The sequence below is a fragment of the Phyllobates terribilis genome, unplaced genomic scaffold (genome assembly GCF_046119375.1).
Source record: "Phyllobates terribilis strain yellow unplaced genomic scaffold, ASM4611937v1 Scaffold_6664__1_contigs__length_42924, whole genome shotgun sequence".
NCBI classification, from domain to species: Eukaryota; Metazoa; Chordata; class Amphibia; order Anura; family Dendrobatidae; genus Phyllobates; species Phyllobates terribilis.
In genome coordinates this window covers 19,521-40,293 of record NW_027369406.1, presented here as the reverse complement: position 1 = coordinate 40,293, position 20,773 = coordinate 19,521, and the positions used below count along the sequence as shown (strand labels likewise).

Here is a 20,773-nt window from a genome sequence, read left to right as displayed (position 1 = left end):
CTAGCAAGCGTCAAGGAGTTGTTTGATACATTCAGCGAATGTGAGGAGGATGCATCTCTACTGCATATGGTCGAAGAGTATCCCAGCTGTGTCAAACTATTGAAAGAGCTCTGTGCAATCAAGAAGAAGCAACAACTAGCTAGGAAGGAAATGGTGCTAGTAAATGAACGGGTGTCTGCACTGCTGCAAAAGCAAATGTCGACGAAGCGCGAAGACCTTAGGTTTGTTTCTCTATCCCCATAGTGATTGGAAACAACGAAAATAAGAAGGATATGCTAGATTTAGGTGCTTCAATCAATGTCTTGCCTGTCTCCATCTATGAATCACTAGAGCTAGGACCATTACAAAAGACCAGAATAGTAATCCAACATGCAAATGAGTCTTTGGTACATCATAGGGGAATAGTAGAGGATGTTATTGTGAAGGTTGATAGGCTATTCTTCCCGGCCGATTTCATTGTACTTGACACAAGTGTGAGTGCTACCATGTCTATTGTGCTTGGTAGACCTTTCATGAGTAGTCAAATACAAAGATTGATGTGGTTGGAGGAATGTTAACAATGGAGTTTGATGGAGACAACATTACACATCACATTCACATTATATCACCCCCTAGAATGTCTTCTATTTGGATGTTGGATCTCATTATGCCACCTGGTGAGACCCCAAAAGGGGAACATACTAGTGATCCTCCGAGATATGTTTTGGTCAGAGGCCCCACCGCACTAATCCCTCCTAGGGATGTTCGTGTTAGTTCTAATGTGCAGGTAATGAGAGAAGTGAAAGCACCCCTCGACAAATTGATTAAGTATAGGGAAGGAAAAGGGCCCAAGAAGAAGAAGAACCCAAGCAAATCTGGGTAGTTAAAGAAGAGAATGGTCTAAGGTTCAAACCTTTCCATCCCTGTTTCAAGAAATTGCTGCTGGATGATGCGATCCGGAAGGGATCAAGTGATCACGGTTGAACGAGTAGAGCATGACGTCGAGCCACGACATTAACCAAGGCGCTGCTCGAGAGGCAACCCGAGGTAAGTTCTTACATTCTTTAAAAACTATAAAAAAATATGATGTGTTTCTGGGTGAAAAAGGAATCTACAGAGAGTGCAACAGTTCGCGACTGCGGTTCAACAGTCTGCGCCCTAACACTTTTCGAACACACAGGGGGGGGGGAGATACATCTACCACTCTTTCTTCCTCCACCACCATCTTATCAATCTTTCTCCCTACCTATTGTGAGTCCTCTTTTGCTGCATGTAGGACAATGCTTCGTTTAAGTATGGGGAGGAGTTTGAAGAAGTTTGAAGATCTTCATGTTTTATAGAGTTGTTTTATTTTGGGAATTGTTGTGTTGATGTGTTGGTATTAACATTTGGTTTGTATCTTTATGAATATATATATATATATAAAAGAAAAAAACTAGACAAGTAAAAATGGAAAAAAGGAAAAAGTGGGTGCGTGAAAAGAAAAAATAAATAAAGAAAAAAAATGGAAATAAAAAAACATAAAAATAGTTCCTACCACTTTAGAGAGTTTCGGTGAAAACCTGAAAGGGTGCCAGGATTACATGATGTGTGATTGATTGACTATTTGGTTAGATTGATTGCATTATTTATTGGCGTTGGAGACATAAGAAGGGAGTTGAAGGATTGTCTTGGGTTTAGGATTTACCAAGGAGGGATAAGAAGTTAGTTTTTGGCCTTTTATTCTTCTATTTTGAGCTTATTGATATCCATGCTTCACATGCTCATCTTTTTCTATTTCATGAGATTTGTTACACATTATTGGCGGTTGTGTTAGATTCTAGGATTACATTTCTATTCTTGGAGTTTGATGCATATTATTGTGGTTGTGCTATGCGGATTTCTTGATTAGGATTGGTGGTTGTGAGTATGGTTTTATGATATTGACTAGTGGTTTAGGACATAAATTGAAGTGGAGGTATAGGAGGTGTGTAAGCGAGTGGGTAACTCAATTTTACCTTTATCATTATATATGTAACCTTACCCTTAGAGGAGATTAGGAGTCCACTTGTGCTTATTACACACCATCGGTTCGTACCGGCTACTAATGGAGTGGTGTCATATGAGGTGGTGTATAAGGAGGAATTGGGTAGGTCACCTTGGAGAAATAAGGAGTTCTAGACAGGAGCTAGGTTAGTGATACTTGCTACACATTTGGAGTTTCGAGATATAACCGTTAGTAGATGTTCCCGTGCTTACTGTAGAACTTTGCGCTTATTGGAAGGGTGAGCGTCATTTTGCTTACTCGAAGACGAGAAAGGTTTAATTGTGGGGAGATTTGATAGAGAGATTCCATATGGTGTATCTAACGGTTATTAGCATAGGTTTAGTGGTGTTTAGGAGCTTGTCGAGTTCATTTCCCGGAATCCGGCTTGGAGAGTACATTATATGGATTTGCGGGTAGATCGAGAGAGTTTTGTGGCACGACCATGGAGATTTCGTTTGTAGCCATCATTGGTGCATTCAGGATGGAGCTAGACCAAAGAAGTGCCGAGAAGAAGTGCTGAGATGTTAAGCAGAGTATAGATGGATAGTTCTCCCTGATCTGATATCCGATTGAGGTGATTCCTATTCGAGGAGCTAGATATTGAAGTCTAATTGAATACATCAAAATATGAGCGCCATCAAAGTTGTGAGTCAAAAGTTATGGTGATTTTACCAACGTTGCTATTCTGCAAAAGCTTAGCCGCGACCACGAACAAAGACCCGCGACTGCGGATTTTGACACTGAAACAGAGTTTATAGAACACAAGACCGCGACCGTGGACATCCTGCCACGACCGCTGACGTTTCTAACAGCTAGAAGATCCGAAATGTTGAATTTCTTTCCGGGATTCCTTTTCCAAAGATCTTCTTAACATTATTTCCCTATTTTTATTTCTTTTATTCCTTATTTCCTAAGACATATAAATAGTTGTCTAGGTTTAGTTGGGAAAACCTTACTTTCTCATCTAGCCTCCTCCCTTAGAGATTTTCATTGTTCTTGAGATTATGATGAACTAAATTCCCATTGTTTACTCAAAGGTTGAAGCTTTCAAGCTTGGTTTCATGGTGAGTCTCTAAACTCATGTTTTTCTTATGGAATTGAAGTATTTGTTTCTGTACCTCTTGTGCTTGATTGCTTATTGTGTGATGTTAGTTTAATCTAGGTTACAAACTAGGTTGATTTCCCTCATGCATATTGCTAGATTAGATGATTCTGTTTGTAAAAGTCTAATCTTTGGGTAGAAATCACTATCTACACGAACTATTTGTCAGTGTTTATGGTATAGAGATTCTGAATTCATGTCAAGTATCAATGATTTGTCAATGGTATTGCATGAACCTACTTATCTTTGATCTAAATGATATTGTGTTATTGAATCTTGGAATTTCCTTGGTTATAACTTACAATAAGGGTCTCTGGGACTATTTGGACTAGTTTTTATCTTAGAACAAAGAGTATGACAAACTATCAATTCTATCAAAAGGAAACATGTTATTAGGAGTCTATGATCCATGAACCGGTCTATTATGCTGATTGTTGCGAGTAAACTTCTCTCTTTATTGAATACAAAACTTATTTGCATGTTAGAAGATTGTTATACAAATTAAACAACCAAAACTCCCTGTTCTTTGTTACTTACAGTCACATTAGTAGTAATAACCGCACTAGCCTCCTTTGGGATACGATCCCTGCTTTCCGCTATAGTTTAGTAGAAACTGGGTAATTTAACTTGTTAGGCATAAAGACTTTAGCCTCTTCATAACTAGAGAAAAGCTACTCTTAGGCAAGGTCGCTTGAGTTCAGAGAGTTTGTCCATATACCTTGTGAGCAGAGAGGATCACTTGTATTGAGCCTAACGAAAATAGTATTGAGCGGGAGAGTTAGGAGTGTTGTAATCTCTTGATTTTATATAATCTAATTAGTGGTGAGTTTTATCCCAGGCTTAGTAAAAGCCTAGGGTTCTCATCTTTGGGAAAATCTTCGCATTTTAGCTGAACTTACTATCTAACAATTCTAAGTTCAATATTGTGGCCAATTTTTCGTTTCCGCAACTCTAGCACACCCGCTATATAGCTTGTTGTGTTTATTTGGAGATTAGACTAGCTTTCAAGTGTATTCAACTTCCACATATTTAAAGCACTTAAGCTAGTTTGTCGAGCTACTCTTTTATAAGTGCTAGCTTACCCGAGCTACTCTATCTTATCCAGCAATGATTCACTCTTATATTCAGCTCGCTGGATTTGATGTTTACACACTAGCTTTCTAGTTACTTGTGTATTTAATTTTACATAAGTGTGTAAAACCCACATCTCTCTTGCATGTCATTTCCTGGCTATGACTGTCCACTTCTTTTGTTGTGGATGGGAGTCCACCATTTGAGACCTAGCTATGGAAAAGCAAAGAAGTAATGTAAGGAATTCCATAAGAGGTTGAACGATGGTGATGCTAATAGAGGGGAAGATGAAAGAGATGGTGGGACAGGTTCACACGACCAAGGAGGAAACTAACAAGGAAGGAAACGTTAGAGGAAGTTGGAGGCCGATATTTACAAACTCAAGGATGATTGTGAAGGAATCTATGCCGAGTTTGGAGCTTACATGTGCACAAATGCTTGGATCGAGATGATCGAGTATTACTTGCGTGGTGAACATGGCGAATGTGACTTGGAAGATGAGGTCGAGGCTCTCGACAGGGATTTTCCTTACGGCTTCCCCCATCTTGACCGTCTTAAGGAATGGGGACGGCGAATTCCAGGTGCCTCATGCTGCCGGTACTTCTCGTGGTAATGCTTGATTTTTTTGCAATTCATGTTGTTTGTGTTTGATGAACTATTGCTAAGTTTATTACTTGTTTTTGCAAAACTCTAGAAAGTCCTTTGCATGTGGAAGCATAAAACTTGGTTTGGTGAAGCGTCCATCTAGGGGGTCGTGCTTTTGTAATCTATATTTGCCTATTTTATTATCATACCTCTATGTCGTGGTGTGCATGTTTAGTGTCATGTCGGGACATTCAGACCATTTGTGTTTTGCAATCGTGCATCTCCCTTCGACGATGAGGAGTAGGCCTGCAATTATGAATGTACCAACTCGCATTATTGTGGTCCCAAGGGAGACAATGATATGTGTTTTGCGATGTGAAGTTATAAGGTAATATTTACCATATAGGCATTTTAAGGCTACCGGTTTAACGACGTGCCTTATGTTCAATCCCTTGTGTCCAATCGATCGTGTCCATTTGTCATGGAGATCCATAATGACTCGACCTGGGTCGAGGGGCGTTTCCCTACATTCATGTGGAAGAAAAGGGATTGAGTTAAGGATTGACTGTTGGGTATGATCCCAACGTTCCTTCCGACACTCCAGTCAGTGTAAAGTTTCTTATGCAAAATTTAAGTGACATGTTTGTAAAAAGAATAAATAAGAGAGGGTATAAAAAATGATACTTTCTTAGATGCATGACGTTCAACTGCGGCGAACGTCCCTCTCATAGAAGTCGCGGAGTTGGTAAGCGCCTTGTTCTTATGACTTCAACGATTTGGTACGGTCCTTCCCACTGTGGAGCCAACTTATTGTCTTTGGGACTTTTGGTGTTCTAGAAAGTTTTCCTGAGGACCTAGTCACCTTATGTAAATGCTTTGATTCTGGCGTTCTGGTTATAATTGTATGCGACCTTTTCTTGGTATTGCACCATGCGTACCCTTGATATCTCTTTGACTCCGTCCACCGAATCCAACACGTGTCCTAAGTTGATGTCATTCTGCTCAATATTTTATAGCCAATATTTTTCGGTGGGGCTAAGGATTTCTGCAGGGACGACAACTTCACACCCATAGACCAATGCTAAGAGTGATTGTCCAGTGGCATTTTAAGGGTAGTCTTGTCAGACCATAGGACATAGGGAAGCTCGTCCGCGCATTTTCCTTTCACTTCTCTAATTCACTTCTTGAGGTTGTTGATGATGATCTTGTTGCTAGATTTTGCTTTTCCATTTGCCTGAGGATACCTGGGGATGGACGTGAGCAAGTTGATTTTCTACTGATTGCCAAATGCGAGTGTTTTCTTCCCAATAAATTGAGATCCGTTGTCGCATAAAATCTTGGAGGGGATACCAAATACTTAAATGATGTTTCTCTTGATAAATGATATGACATTTATCTCATTCAATTCCATGTAAGCGTCTACTTCAATCCATTTGGATAAATAATCATTCATGTCGAGGAAGAATACGAGTTGCCCCATTGCTGGTGGTAGCATTACCATGATATCCATTCCACATATCAGGAAAGGCAATGGAGGGAGAATAGGGTGTACAAGTTTGGCTGGATGATGAAGGACGAAGGCGTGCCTTTGGCAGACGTCACATCGTTTGGAGAACTCTATTGCATCGGCGTTCATGGCCAACCAATAATATCCTGGACGTCGAGCTTTGCAAGCTGGAATTAGTCCGCTTGTGTTCTTACCACATTCTTCAACTTTTAGGGATGATAGTAGGACTTGAGCTTCGGACGTCATGAGGCATTTTAGGAGTATCCCCGTCTCAGAATTTCTGAACAATGAAGAGTTGACAATAGAGTATGACAAGGTTTGGGCTTTGAGGCGTCTAACTTCTAATTTTTCTGGGTGATGTATTTGGTGGACTAACTAGTCAATGATTGGTGTCTCTAATCCTTAGATGGATCATTGGTCACGATGGTATTGACGGGATGCTTGGCATTTTTTTAGGTTGCGAGGACTAGGATGTGAACTAAAGATATGGTAGGGAAGTCATCCGGGTGTAGAGCAGATCCAAGGTTTGATAAGGCATCTGCTTGGGCATTTTGGTCTCTTGGGATTTGAACAATGGAAACTTTTTGGAATAGGGGATCATGTTTTGGACGATGGTTAAGTACTATGCCATTCTTTCGTCCTTGGTTGTATATTCTACATGCACTTACTTGACAATGAGTAAGGAGTCGCAGGTTACTTGTAGGACGACGACCACGAGATCTCGGACACTCTTTAAGATAAAGATAAAGGCTTCTTATTCTGCTTCATCATTCGTCCCCTCCCATTCGCATCTCAAGACCTGGGCTATCTTGTCCCCTTCTAGTGACTTTGGTGCGACGCCTAAGCCAGTCCCCCTAGATTTGGACGTGTCGCTTGTATGGAGCTCCCAAGTGTCGTGTCCTTATGCCATGATGAGGGATACCAAATCTTTTGATGCCTCTGTTTCTAGTTCGTACTAAAGTCAACCAAAAAGTCTACTATAGCCTGGGACTTAATTGTCGTTTTTGGCTTGAATTCTATGTCATGTCTGCTAAGTTGGATCGCCCATTTGGTCATACGTCATGTCAACTCAATTTTCGTCATGATTGCCTTCATAATATAGTTAGTTTTAACTATGATTGTATATGTCTCAAAATAAGGTTTCAACTTGACGAAAGCCATCACAAGACCGTACAGTATCTTTTCAAATGCAGAGTATCCAGTCTCGGCCGAGAGTAAGGATCAACTTACATAATAGACTGGTGATTGCTAATCGTCTTCTTACCTAACAAGGATGGGGTTATTGGTGCGTCGGATACTGCGAGGTAGACAGTAAGTGGCTCCCGACGCGTGGTTTTGCGAGAAGAAAAGAATTAACTAGATAGGTTCTGAGGACCTGGAAGGTTGTCTCGTGGTATGGTCCCCAGCTAAAAGATCTATTTTTCCTTAACATCTTGCGTCATTTGGTTGAACCAAATACAAATACAAATACACCTACATGAGCTTTTGTGTTGATTAATTCCATTTGATCATGGCGTCGATGTGAGGCAGGGGAAATGAGTCTTTTAGACACGCCTTGTTCAAGTCTTTGAAGTCGACATAAATGCGCCACTTACCATTCTTCTTTTCTACGATGACCACGTTTTCTAACCATTCTGGATATTTTACTTCCCTGATTTTTCTGTCTTGAGCAGCTTTGCCACCTCGTCGTCGACGACTTTGTTGTGTTCCGCAGCGAATTTTCTACGCTTTTGCTTAACTAGAGGAAAACTTCTATCTACATTTATTTTACGCGTAATAACATTAGGGGATATACCTACCATATCCCCATGTTTCCATGCAAAACTGTTAGATCGTTCCCTTAAGAAAGACAGGAGTCGCGTTTGTGACTCCTCGTCGAGATCCGACCCTATCATCACGACGTGAGCTGGCAAAGAGGGTCGAGTGGTACCTCACCGAATTGTTCCATTTTTGTCTTGCGGTATACCCTTGATCGCTCTCTTCCATTGATTGATACCCATCCTTGTCTTCAACTTCATTTTCATTACCACAACATAACACTCTTGGGTCAGTCGTTGTTCACCTTTGACCTCCTGAACCCCCCCCCCCATTTTGTAGGCAATTGAATCGTTTGGTGATATGTGGACGGCACTGCCTTCATCGTGTGAATCCAAGATCTACCCATAATACAATTGTAGGGCGATTTGCAATATATGAAGTTACATTTTACTTGTAAATTGCCCCCAACTTAGACTGGAAGGACGATGTTTTCAAGTGTACATTTCATCTCCCTGCTAAACCCGACGAGGGGTATGCGTCGAGGGTCGATATCCGCTTCGAACAACCTAATGCTTTTACATTGCAGAGGATAATGGTGTTTAACAAACTGCCGTTATAGAAAAGGATCTCGCGGATTAGGAAGCTCCCGATTGCCAACAAAATAACTAACCCATCATGATGCTCGTAATCATCGTTTGCATCCTCGTCGCTATTTTGACCGGAGGGAGATTGCTGATATTTTGGGCACCGCATCTGATGGAAGGGGAACGTTTCCCAGTCCCTTTTTGGCTTGTCGATTGGCGGCGGAATACGAAATTCCATAAACCTCCGATCCACCTAAAATGCAATTCACAATTCTGGTACGTACAGGAGAAGAGAGGCGACCCTCGATTACCTTAGGTTGCGGTGCAGAGTGGATTGTGCATGATCAGAAATGATGTCCCTGATTTGTCCTTCTCGAGAAGTCGGGATACTTCACACCTTAAGGCAACACATTCGTTTGTAGAATGACTATGATCTGCATGGAACTCGCACCACCTTGAGATGTGACGACGTGCTTCTGGCTTGTCCATTTTGTGGAGCCATGCTACGTCATTTCCCATTTTGTATAGGCCTGCACAAGTTCAGTGGCGGTAATAATGAAATAGTATGATTGCACCTTAGGGGGGAGTGCAACATCATCTTTCCACAACTGTCCCATCGCGACTACTACCTGGACTATCTTGGTAAGGCTGATTTCGTATACCTCTTTTGCTGTCGTGATGAGGCCGTTTGTCTACGCGATCGGGATTTCGGTCCAACATTGCTGGAATGTTGTCCTCCTATAAACAAATATGAACCAATTGTTTCTCTTGCGCGTCATGAAAGGTACGACATGGATACCTAGTAAGTTCACGATACAACTCGCTCCCTTTGACCAGACCCCATCATAACTCTTCTACAGACGTAAGGGATATTGGCCATCTCCTTAGTGTACTTGCTAAGATAAGTTTGTAAAGTTTCGTTAGAGCATTATATTATACGGTACAAATAACTATATTGTTTCTCTAGTTTTTCCTTGTAGCCAATTTCACTTTGAACGCATTAACGAGTTCAGAGAAAGAAGTGATCAACCCTTGGGCAGACGCATGTACCATGTTTATGCCAGTCAGACAAGGGACATGATGAAACTTTGGCACATGAGTGCCTCCTTGGTATCTCTCAATATTGTTATTGTTTTCAGCGTCTATTTATGGATGTCTACATGGTCGGACAGGTCGGTTATCCTGTTGTATTTTTCCAACAGTGGCAAACGAACTTTTTGGGGGATTTCCACACGTGCAATTTCTTCGACGAAAGGCTACTCATCAAATCCGTCGATCACCTCTCTCTCAATTGGTGGAGGGGCCCCCAGGATTCGAGCAAACCTTTCATCGAGAGTTCTCATGTTGGCGTCGGTACCTTGCTGGATGAGGGCTTTGACGTCTAGTACCCTAGTACCTCGTTCAATTTTGACTCTGTGTCTACCAACCCAGATCGGTACTTAAAACGACACACGATTAGGAGTAGAAGTAGGGTTAAGGTTGATGTTACCAGGATTATGGGGGAAGATAGGTGTGTACCCCGACATTCCGCCATCGTCGTCCATGTTGAGGCGAGTCTGGATGCCGTCAAGGTTGGCTGGTCTGTGACTTCTGGAAGCGGTTGTCCCACTCGAATGTACCTGTGATTTTAAAAATGAGTTTTCAGTATACAATTGATCGTTTTCCACGCCCAATGATTCGCAGAGTGAATCACAGTGTTGAAGTTACTGCATAGCATGAGCCATTTCTCGAATCTGGCTTTGTGTGGACGTCTCAGTGTCTTCCGCAACTTGCTTTCCCTTGTCCTGCTAGGACATAGTTTCTTCTTTGGTGACAACAACGTTACCGCCATCAAGGATGGATGGATTAAGGCTAGAATTAGTCACGAAGGACGAGCAAGAAAGGTTTTGGTTTTAGTAAGGAATATCAGCTAATTGCCCCACAATGGGCGCCAAATTGTTCTGGCAAAATGATGTACTCGCCTAAATTGCCTTGATAGGAGGTAATTAGTCGATCAAAATGACAAATCAAAGTGATAAAGAATGCAAAAGTGATGATCTATTGCATTATCAAGGATTTAGTGAATGAGTACAACAACTGAATTAGGTTTTTTGCCTCTACCTCTAAAATAATCCTACAAACTTCATTTATACCAAAAATGAGGATATCAAATTCCCTGAGCATGTCAAATTCCTTCTTGCATTTGTTCTCATCTGAAATATCACTTCTTTCTTCAGTTGCTTGCACAAGGGTGATGAGATCTTTGAAAAGTCCTTAATAAACCTTTTGGCAAAACCTGCATGGCTTATGAAAGAACACACTTCACAAACATTAGTAGGATGAGACAGACACTAAATTACATTAATCTTCACGTCATCAACCTCAACACCTTTGGACGACACAATATGGCCAAGAACTATATCCTGTTCTACCATAAAATGACACTTCTTAGAGATAAGAACTAGGTTCTTTTCTATGCATCTTTTAAGTACAAGTGTCAAGTGATGTAAGAAATTATAAAAAATATCTCCATGAATGGTGAAATCATCCATAAATACTTCATTAAGTTCTCTATGTATTCAGAGAAAATACTAAACATACACCTTTGGAAAGTACCAGGCCATGTTACAAATCCAAAAGGCATTATGCGTTATGCAAATGCACCAAAAAGGCAAGTGAACATCACCTTTTCTTGATCTTCTAGCGCTATCGCCACTTTGAGGTATCCAGAATAACCATCTAGGAAATAGTAGTAGGAGTGACCTGCCAATCGTTCAAGCATCTGGTCTATGACGGGTAGGGGTAAATAGTCTATTGGTTAAGGCTAAGTCAAGCTTAACCATAACTCCTCTTTTGATAATGACAAATATATGTGCTTAATGATCTTTGTGTGTTTTAATCTTGACTAGTTATACTCGAGGAGTTTTAGGTCCAGCTTGAATACAACAAATCCCAGCTTAACCATGTAATGGTCAAGCTTGAGCCTAGCGGGGAAAGTTGAGTCTCGCCATGGCTGAAATTAGGTAGTTCTAGTCGCGTTGTGCAATGAGATAGTCGAGCTGCAAAATAAGTGAAGTGAAGCAAGTGTTTCCTGTCCATAAGTTCATCGTCAAAGCACGTGGAAGGATTCCAGTGGTCGTTGAAGCGTGCAAAGAAGTTTGCTCATGGAAGGAAGGCAGGTGAAGCTTGAGGTAAAGAGATAAGAGAATAACTGAAGGTTGTTAGAGTTTTCTACTCTAAGAAAGTGGATTTCCAGGGATCGCAGACATGGATAAATAGAAAAGCACACTGATCATTGACGTGGACAAGAAGAACATCAAGCAAAGTAACACAAGCGTATAGATTACTGTTGTGGAGAAGCACAAGTGCATGGATTCATGTGTTGGCGTGTTTCTTGGAGGATAAGCTATATAGGCATGCTTAATTAGAGTTAGTTATGCAGCTCTATCAATAGCTTATGAATAATGATTGTAATTAGTAGATCTCACATCATACATTAAATAGAGATCACTAGCTTGATAGAGTATTCAGTTGTAAGAGCTGAGAAAGGTAGCTTTGTTTAGGAGTTGAGCTTTGAGAGCAAGTGAGAGAAAACATTATAGAGCTAGAGGAGAGCTATAGAGTGTTGTTCTAAACTTTGTAAAGTCAACTCGTTAAGCAATAAAGAGCATTGGTGAGTGATAGGAGCTTATTATATGGTGTAACTAGTGACTATTAGCTTAGGATTAGTGGTGTTTAGGTGCTTATTGAGTGGTATTCCCGGAATTCACTTGTAAGAGCTAAAGAAAGGTAGCTTTTTTAGGAGTTGAGCTTTGAGAGAAAGTGAGAGAAAACATTATAGAGCTAGAGGAGAGCTATAGAGTGTTGTTCTAAACTTGTAAGGTCAACTCGTTAAGCAATAAAGAGCATTGGTGAGTGATAGGAGCTTATTATATGGTGTAACTAGCAACTATTAACTTAGGATTAGTGGTGTTTAGGTGCTTATTGAGTGGTATTCCCGGAACCTAGTATGATTGTTCACTTATAGATTGGCGGGATGCTCTTATGCGTTATTATGTGGTATTGTATTATGGAGATCCTATTTGTACTCACCTTTAGTGCATTTGGGACGGAGCTAGAGAGAAGACGACCACACCTACACCCATGGAGGAGCTGAGAGGTGAAGCCGAGCTGCTTCGGAAGCTTGCAGAAGATGAAAACCAGTCCGGGAGAAGGTTTCAAGATGAAGACGAGCCAAGACGAAGAAGTCTCGGTCGAGACTTTGGAGTCTCGGACAAGATTTGCCCTCGAAGAAGAAGTAGCGGTCGTGACTATAAAGTAGTGATCGCGACTTTGCCTCGACATGGATGTAGCGATCGCGACCCTGAAGTGGCGATCGCGACTTGAGATGTTCCTGAGTGATTGGTGAAAAGTAGCGACCGCGACCCTGGAGGTAGCGACCGCGACTTTTGGCGGACCCGGCCCAAATTGCAGATTCAAGCCCGGGATTTATCAGATTTTATTAGTTTTTCCCATTTTATTCATTTATTCTTAGTTATTTTATTCCCTGGAGGTTGGACACTATATATACCTCTAGGAATTAGGGTAGATTGGATCTTTTACCACTTTACATTGAAGTTCTTAGAAATTCATCCACCAAGAGGAAAGCTGCCACCTTTCTTCCATCTTCTACCTTCAATCCTTGTTAGTTCATCCATAATCATGTATAGCTTTCTCTTGGCTATTTCTGGCTAAGTTCCTACGAGTTCACTCTTAGGTTGAGGCCTTTATTCTAGGAATTGTTTATGAGAATTCTATGTTTATGTTCTAATATAATAATTTTAGCATTGTTTTATTTTCTCTTGTACTTATTGTCATTGACTGGTATTGATTTTATCTAGTTCGAAACTAGGTAGATTTATATTCATTCATACTGCTAGGCTTGATAATTCGATTTGAAAAGTCTTGTCTTTTAGGTAGCAATCAGAATTAGCATAGACTATTTGCGAGTGCTTCTTTTGTAGAGATTATAAACCTGTGTCGAGTATCGGCGATTTGCCAATGGTATTGCATAGGCCTACTTATCTTTGATCTTTATGTTGTTGAGTAGTTGAACCTTAGGATTTCTTTGGTTATTGCATACAACAAGGGTTTCTAGGACTATTTGGACTAGTTGCTATTTACGAACAAAGAGTAGGAAAACTAGATTATTTATTTAAAAGAACATAACTTTATTAGAATTCGATGATTAACTTCCATAAGAATAATTTGCTGAGACTGAAAGAGTGATCTTTTCATTGTTATAAGTTTACAAAAATCCAACAATTCGGTTACTATTGCTTTCACAAATTTACAAACCAAACCCCTTTTGTTACTATTGGTAACACTCTTGAAATAAATTATCGTTGTGGATCCCTGTGGAATCGACTCTGACTTACCGCTTAACTAGTGGATAGTAGTTGGATTTATCTTTGACAGGACCAACGACCGGTAAAACGTCTGTCAAATTTTGGCGCTGTTACCGGGAGCCAACTGTCATAGTTTGTTTCTTTGTGTGTTATCTTGGTGTGGACCTATCTTATGGTCCACGCCTGCGCTACTAATTCAAATTTACTTGATTTAATTCCAGTGGTTGAACCAATGGCGGCCAGAACGTTGCGAGAGCTTACAGACCCAGATCTGACGCAACATGTCTAGGAGTGATGCTACCTGACCTGAATGATGGCGTTAATTTCGAACTAAAGACCGGACTCATCAATTTGCTACCGAAATTTCATGGCTTGGTTGGGGAGGACCCGATCATGCATCTTAGTGAGTTCCACGACATCTGCAGCTGCAACAAGCCGAGTAACATCACAGATGAGCAAATAAAGATGAGAGCTTTTGGTCTTACGCTGAAAGATACCGTGCGCTAGTGGTATTATTTACTGCCCACTGGGAATATCGACACATGGGAGAAGCTTCACAAAGCCTTCCTCAACAAGTATTTTCCCATCCAAGAAGGCGGTTGCGTTGAAACGAGCGATAGCTATGGTGGAATAGCAAGACGCTGAGACGTGTACGATTATGTTGAGAGGTTCGCGAGACTGTGTGTGAGCTGCCCGTTCCACGGCTTTGAGGAGAAAGATTTGGTGACCCACCTCTATACGGGTTACTAGACAACCGAGGAGATTAGTTGACGCTGCATGTAATGGGATTGTGCTGAATTTTACTCCCGCCGAGGCTAGAGCGCGATTAAACGAAATTGCCGAGGGCACAAGGAGCTTCAGGAGAACGTATGTAAGAAAAGAAGCCAATGCTGTGAGCTCCGGAGAGCTAGGATGGAAAGACGAGATCACTGAATTGAAAAGCATGATAAAAGGTATCGTCGGTGGAAATCAACAACCATCAAGGGTATGTGGTATCTGCGATGATGAGAGTCATTATACCGATGAGTGCCCACAACTGCAAGATCCAACTATCGCTGAGGTGCATTCTATGGGAGGATTTGGGCCCTCCAGACTTCGATATGAGAACAACTACTACCCGAGGAACAACTACAACCAATACCGCACACCATATCAACAAAAACCGCAGGAACCATCTATGGAAGGAAATGTTAAAGTCGCTGACCAAACAATTCACAGCTCATGCCCAAACAACCGAATTAAGAATTAGAAATCTCGAGAGGCAATTTGGGCAATTACACGAACTTTTTTCCAACCTCACGAAATCCAAAGCCAGAGAAAACATCAGCGCCGTAGAACTGAGAAGCGGGCGGAAACTCGAGGAGAAAGGAGGAGAAAAGATGCTGCAAAAATGGGCCGAGCAAAAGTCGCGACCACGACAAAGAAGTCTCGACCGAGACTTTGACCCCGTGGAGAAGTCACGATCGTGACCCGAGTGTCTCGACCGAGACGACGGTGATTTGGGTTCCGAAAATATTTCCGAAAAATGTCTCGACCGCTACTTTCGCCAGAAGCTTCAACATCTCGACCGTGACCCCTTGATCTCGACCGCGACTCGCCTGCAGCACGCGTTGAGGATGACTACGAGGACCGAGGTGACTTCAAGCTACGACAAGAGGACTATGTGCGACCTAACTTCCCTCCGCTGTACACCGAAAAACCACCTGCACCCTTCCCAGAAGCCTTGAGGGACACACGCAGACTTGCAAACAACAAAGAACTTTTCCAATCATTCAGTAAGTGTGAGGTAAACATCCCTTTGCTAAACCTTGTTAAAAGTGTTCCTCGCTATGCTAAATTCTTAAGGAGCTCTGCACCATCAAGAGGAACCAGAAGTTGAAAGGTAAGCAGAATGTACAGGTGAGCGAAAGAGTGTCCACAAACATTATGCAAAAGATAGCAAAGAAGTGCTCAGACCCAGGGATGGTTAGTATCCCTTGCATCATCGGTGAGAAGAAGATTAGTAAGGCCATGCTAGATCTAGGGGCTTCTATTAATGTTATGCCATTCTCTTTGTATGAATTGCTAGGATTAGGACCTCTATTTGATACAGGGATTGTGATCCAGCTAGTTGACAGGTCAACGGTTCACTCGAAAGGGATAATCCCGGATGTCTTGGTGATGGTTGATAATTTAATATTTCCTGGCTGATTTTTATGTATTAGATATGAAGCATGACAACCAGGCTGCGACTATCCTCCTAGATAGGCCATTCATGAGAACGACCAATACTAAGTTAGATTACGCCAGCGGGGTTCACACTTGAGTTTGATGGCGATATAGTTAGCTTTAACATACTTGAGGCTATGAAACACCATGCGAATGATGATTCTTCTTTATCTATAGATTCGATTGACCCTATTGTGCAGGAAGTTTTTGATGTGTGTGGGATTGACTCACTCCAATCTGTTGTAGAAAATAGCATTGTAAGCTCTAAGGAGCATGACATTATATTATCTGCTGATGTAAATGAGGTCTTAGTTGAGTTTGATACTCCAGGTACTCTTTTGGCCGGTGGGCCACGTTACTTACATTTCCGAGCGAGAAACCGCTCCCTTCTATTGTGTAGGCACCCACCATTGAGCTACAAGGTCTACCTCTTACCTGAAGTATGCCTTTCTTGAAAAAGACAACACGCTACCGGTCATCATCTCAAGTGCACTCGTCCAGGAGCAGGAAGAAAGATTGGTGGGAGGTCGTAAAGAGAAACATCACAGCGCTAGGGTGGTCCATCGCTGATATCAAGGGAATAAGCCCTTCTACATGCATGCATAGGATATAGAGGAAGGAGCTAAGCTGAGCCGACAACCCCAGCGGCTACTAAACCCTCCCATGATGGAAGTATTAAAGAAAGAGGTGCTGAAATTACTATCGGTCGATATGATCTATCCAATCTCGGATAGCCGGTGGGTCAGCCCGACTTAGGTGGTTAAGAAGAAAGGAGGGATTACCATAGTGGAGAACGAGGGTGATGAAATGGTGCCTCAAAGAACGCAGAATGGATGGCGTGTTTGCATCGACTACCGCAAGCTGAACGCGGTAACTCGTAAGGATCACTTTCCTCTTCCCTTTATCGATCAAATGCTAGAACTCCTTGCAGGTCGCGCATATTATTGTTTCCTCGACGGATACTCGGGCTACTTCCAAGTGGCCATAGCACCGGACGATCAGGAGAAGACTACTTTCACATTTTCTTTTGGTACCTTCGCATACTGAAGAATGCCATTCGGACTTTGCAATGCACCAGGTACATTTCAGCGATGTATGGTAAGTATCTTCTCCGAATATATTGAGAACTTTATTGAGGTGTTTATGGATGACTTTACAGTCCATGGTGATTCATTTGATGCTTGTTTGAATAATTTGAAACTTGTGCTACAAAGATGTGTAGAGACCAATTTAGTGTTAAATTCTGAAAAGTGTCATTTTATGGTGAATCATGGTATTGTTTTGTGTCATATTATATCCTCCAAAGGGGATTGAGGTCGATAAGGTGAATATTGACGTAATTCAGTCTTTACGTTATCCTACTAATGTGCTCGAAGTTCGCTCTTTTCTTGGCCATGCAGGGTTTTCTCACAGGTTCATAAAAGACTTTTTCAAAGATCTCGACACCACTTTGTGAGCTGCTGAAAAAGGAGGTGGATTTTGCCTTCAACGACGATTGTATGCTGACGTTTAACACCTTGAAATCTCACCTCACTGTTGCGCCAATCATCAAGGCGCCGGATTGGACTCTACCATTCGAGATTCAGGTGCGATGCTAGCGATTATGTTGTGGGAGCTGTTTTAGGCCAAAAAGTGGGGAGAACAATGCACGTTATCTACTACGCGTCAATGACACTAAGTGGCGCTCAAAAGAACTACTCCACCACCGAGAAAGAGTTGTTATCTGTGGTGTACGCCCTCGATAAATTCAGACAATATCTACTCGGGGTAAAGGTGATCATCCACACCGATCATGCAGCCATCCGCTATCTCATGACGAAGAAGGAATCAAAGCCTAGACTCATCCGCTGGGTCTTATTATTAAGTGAGTTCGACATAGAGATCCGGGATAAAAAGGGTCCAAAAACTTCGTGGCTGACCATCTTATTCGCCTGGTTCATGATGGTGGTGATGAGGCGAAACCGAGGTTGGGCGAATTTCCGGACGAGTCCTTATGCCGAATCGACATCTTTCCAGTGTCTCGACCGCGACTCGATTGTCTCGACCGCGACTTAGCCACGGCTGAAATGTCTCGACCGCGACATAAGTGTCTCGATCGCGAGTTGGCTACGGTGAATTGTCTCGATCGCGACCCATTCCTCTCGATCGCGAATTGGTCACGGGGACAAAGTCGCGACCGTGACCCACCCGTCTCGACCGTGGACCATTCCGCAGAAACGCCCAGGTATGCACCCGAAACTGAATTGCTCACCCTCCTCTCCTTCACGCCATGGTATGCTCACATAGTGAACTACCTAGTTCGAGAGGAATTCCTTTCTGCCTACACCAAAGCTCAGCGTGACAAAATCAAGAGCGAGGCTAAATACTATGTGTGGGATGACCCCTACTTATGGAAACACTGGGTAGATAAGGTAATTCGACGATGCCTCCCGGATAATGAGGTACAATCTGTCCTTTCTTTTTGTCACTCTTACGCATGTGGGGGGCATTTCGGCCCGATAAGACTGCTAGGAAGGTGCTTGACACAGGTTTCTTTTGGCCACACGTCTTTCGGGATGCTTACGCTTTTTGTCAAACTTGTGATAGGTGTCAAAGGGTTGGGAAAATATCCCGAAGGAATGAAATGCCACAAACACCATTAGTCTTTGCAAGATTTTTGATGTTTGGGGGATAGACTTTATGGGACCTTTTCCTAAATCTAATGGAATCTATATATATTACTTGCGGTGGACTATGTTTCCAAATGGGTGGAAGTAAAAGCCACCAAGACTGATGATTCAAAAGTAGTTGCAGGGTTCCTCAAAGAGAATATATTTGCTAGATTCGGAATCCCGAAAGCCCTTATTAGCGATCAGGGGACTCATTTTAAGAATAAGACGATCAGCGCTCTACTCAAGAAATACGGAGTGACCCAGCGAGTTTCCACAACGTATCACCCACAAAGTAATGGGCAAGCCGAGGTCTCTAATCGGCAAAATTAAAGGGGGTGCTAGAAAAGACAGTTGCACCAAACAGGAAAGACTGGAGTTTCCGTCTCGACGATGCACTATGGGCCTACCGCACCGCATACAAAACACCCATTGGGATGTCCCCATACCGCGTGGTGTTCGGAAAGGCATGTCACCTACCGGTGGAGCTGGAGCATAGAGCGTGGTGGGCAGTCCAGAAATGCAATATGGAGATAGACGAGGCTGGGGAGCATCGAAAATTGCAGCTGCATGAGTTGGAGGAAATACGTCGCGACGCGTATGAGAACGCAACAATATACAAAGTGAAAATGAAAGCGTGGCATGACAAACACATACTACGCAAGACTTTCAATGTGGGAGATAAGGTATTACTCTATAACTCGCGCCATCAACTCTTTCCAGGAAAGCTGCGGTCTAGATGGAGCGGGCCCTAAATCATAGCCCGAGTCTTCCCTCATGGGGCGGTGGATCTTTTTGATAAGACCAACAGCAACACCTTCAAGGTAAACGGTCAGCGGATAAAACCATATCATGAGAACTTTTCCGACGAGGTAATAGAGGAGTTCGCTCTCGAGGAGCCTGGTGCAGAAAACTAAGGAGCAAGGTTATGTCGAGCCAACGACGTTAAACAAAGGCGCTGACCGGGAGGTAACCCGGGGTATTTTTACTAACTATAATCCCATTTGTTTGTTTTGTTTATGTCGTTTTCATTAGAGAGTCTAAGGAGTCAGCATGGAGAAGCTATTTGTGGAGTAAAACCGACTAAACCCCCGAAATGACTCAAGTCGCGATCGCGACTACAGGGTCTCAACCGCGACTTTACCCCCGAGGAGAAGTAGCGATCGCGACTACATAAGTCTCGACCGAGACGACGGTCCCAGACTTTGCGAAAATAATTTCCGAAAAATGTCTCGACCGCGACTTTAAGTCTCGACCGCGACCGGAGGCGTCGACGCTGCGGTATTTCTCCCTTCCCTATTTTATGAGGTCCTCTTTTGCTGCATTGAGGACAATGCGCTGTTCAAGTGTGGGGAGGGGAATTACCGTACCGAGGAGGAGGTTTATGTGTTTTTTCTATCTTTCTTGCTTATTTTCTTCTGAACTGTTTTGAGTCGTATTTGGATCGAGTCTGTACCAGAATTTATGTTGCGTCTTGAACTCTTGCATTGTTTTATATTTAAAAAAAAGTCAGAAAAAACCCCCAAGGAAATTAAAAAAGAAATAGATAAAAAAGGGGGCTCCTACAAAAAAAAGAAATAATATATCGAAAAAAGACGAAATAATCGAAAAAGTCATAAAAAATAAAGAATAAAAACCAGGCAAGCAAAAAAGGATTAAAAAGGAAAAGGTTGGTGCCTGAAAAATAAAGAAAAGAAAAGAATAGTTCCTACCACTTAGATTTTTGGTGAAAACCCGGAAGGGTGCCGGAATTACATTGTTTTGTGATTGATTTATTGATTGCATATCTAATGGCGCAGGACACATAAGAAGGGAGTAGAAGGATGTCTCGGGTTCCTAGGATTCACCAAGGAGGTCTAAGGAGTTAGTTTAGCCTTTTAGATCTCTTATTTATGAGCTTATTGTATCCACACTTTGCATATCTACCATTCCATTAGTT

The 20,773-nt window shown here is 42.2% G+C and overlaps 1 pseudogene; it reads left to right on the top strand.

The window, feature by feature from the left end:
* The first annotated feature begins 15,000 nt into the window (after window positions 1–15,000).
* LOC141251114 (uncharacterized) lies at window positions 15,001–19,751 on the top strand (annotated as a pseudogene).
* The last annotated feature ends 1,022 nt before the right edge of the window (window positions 19,752–20,773 follow it).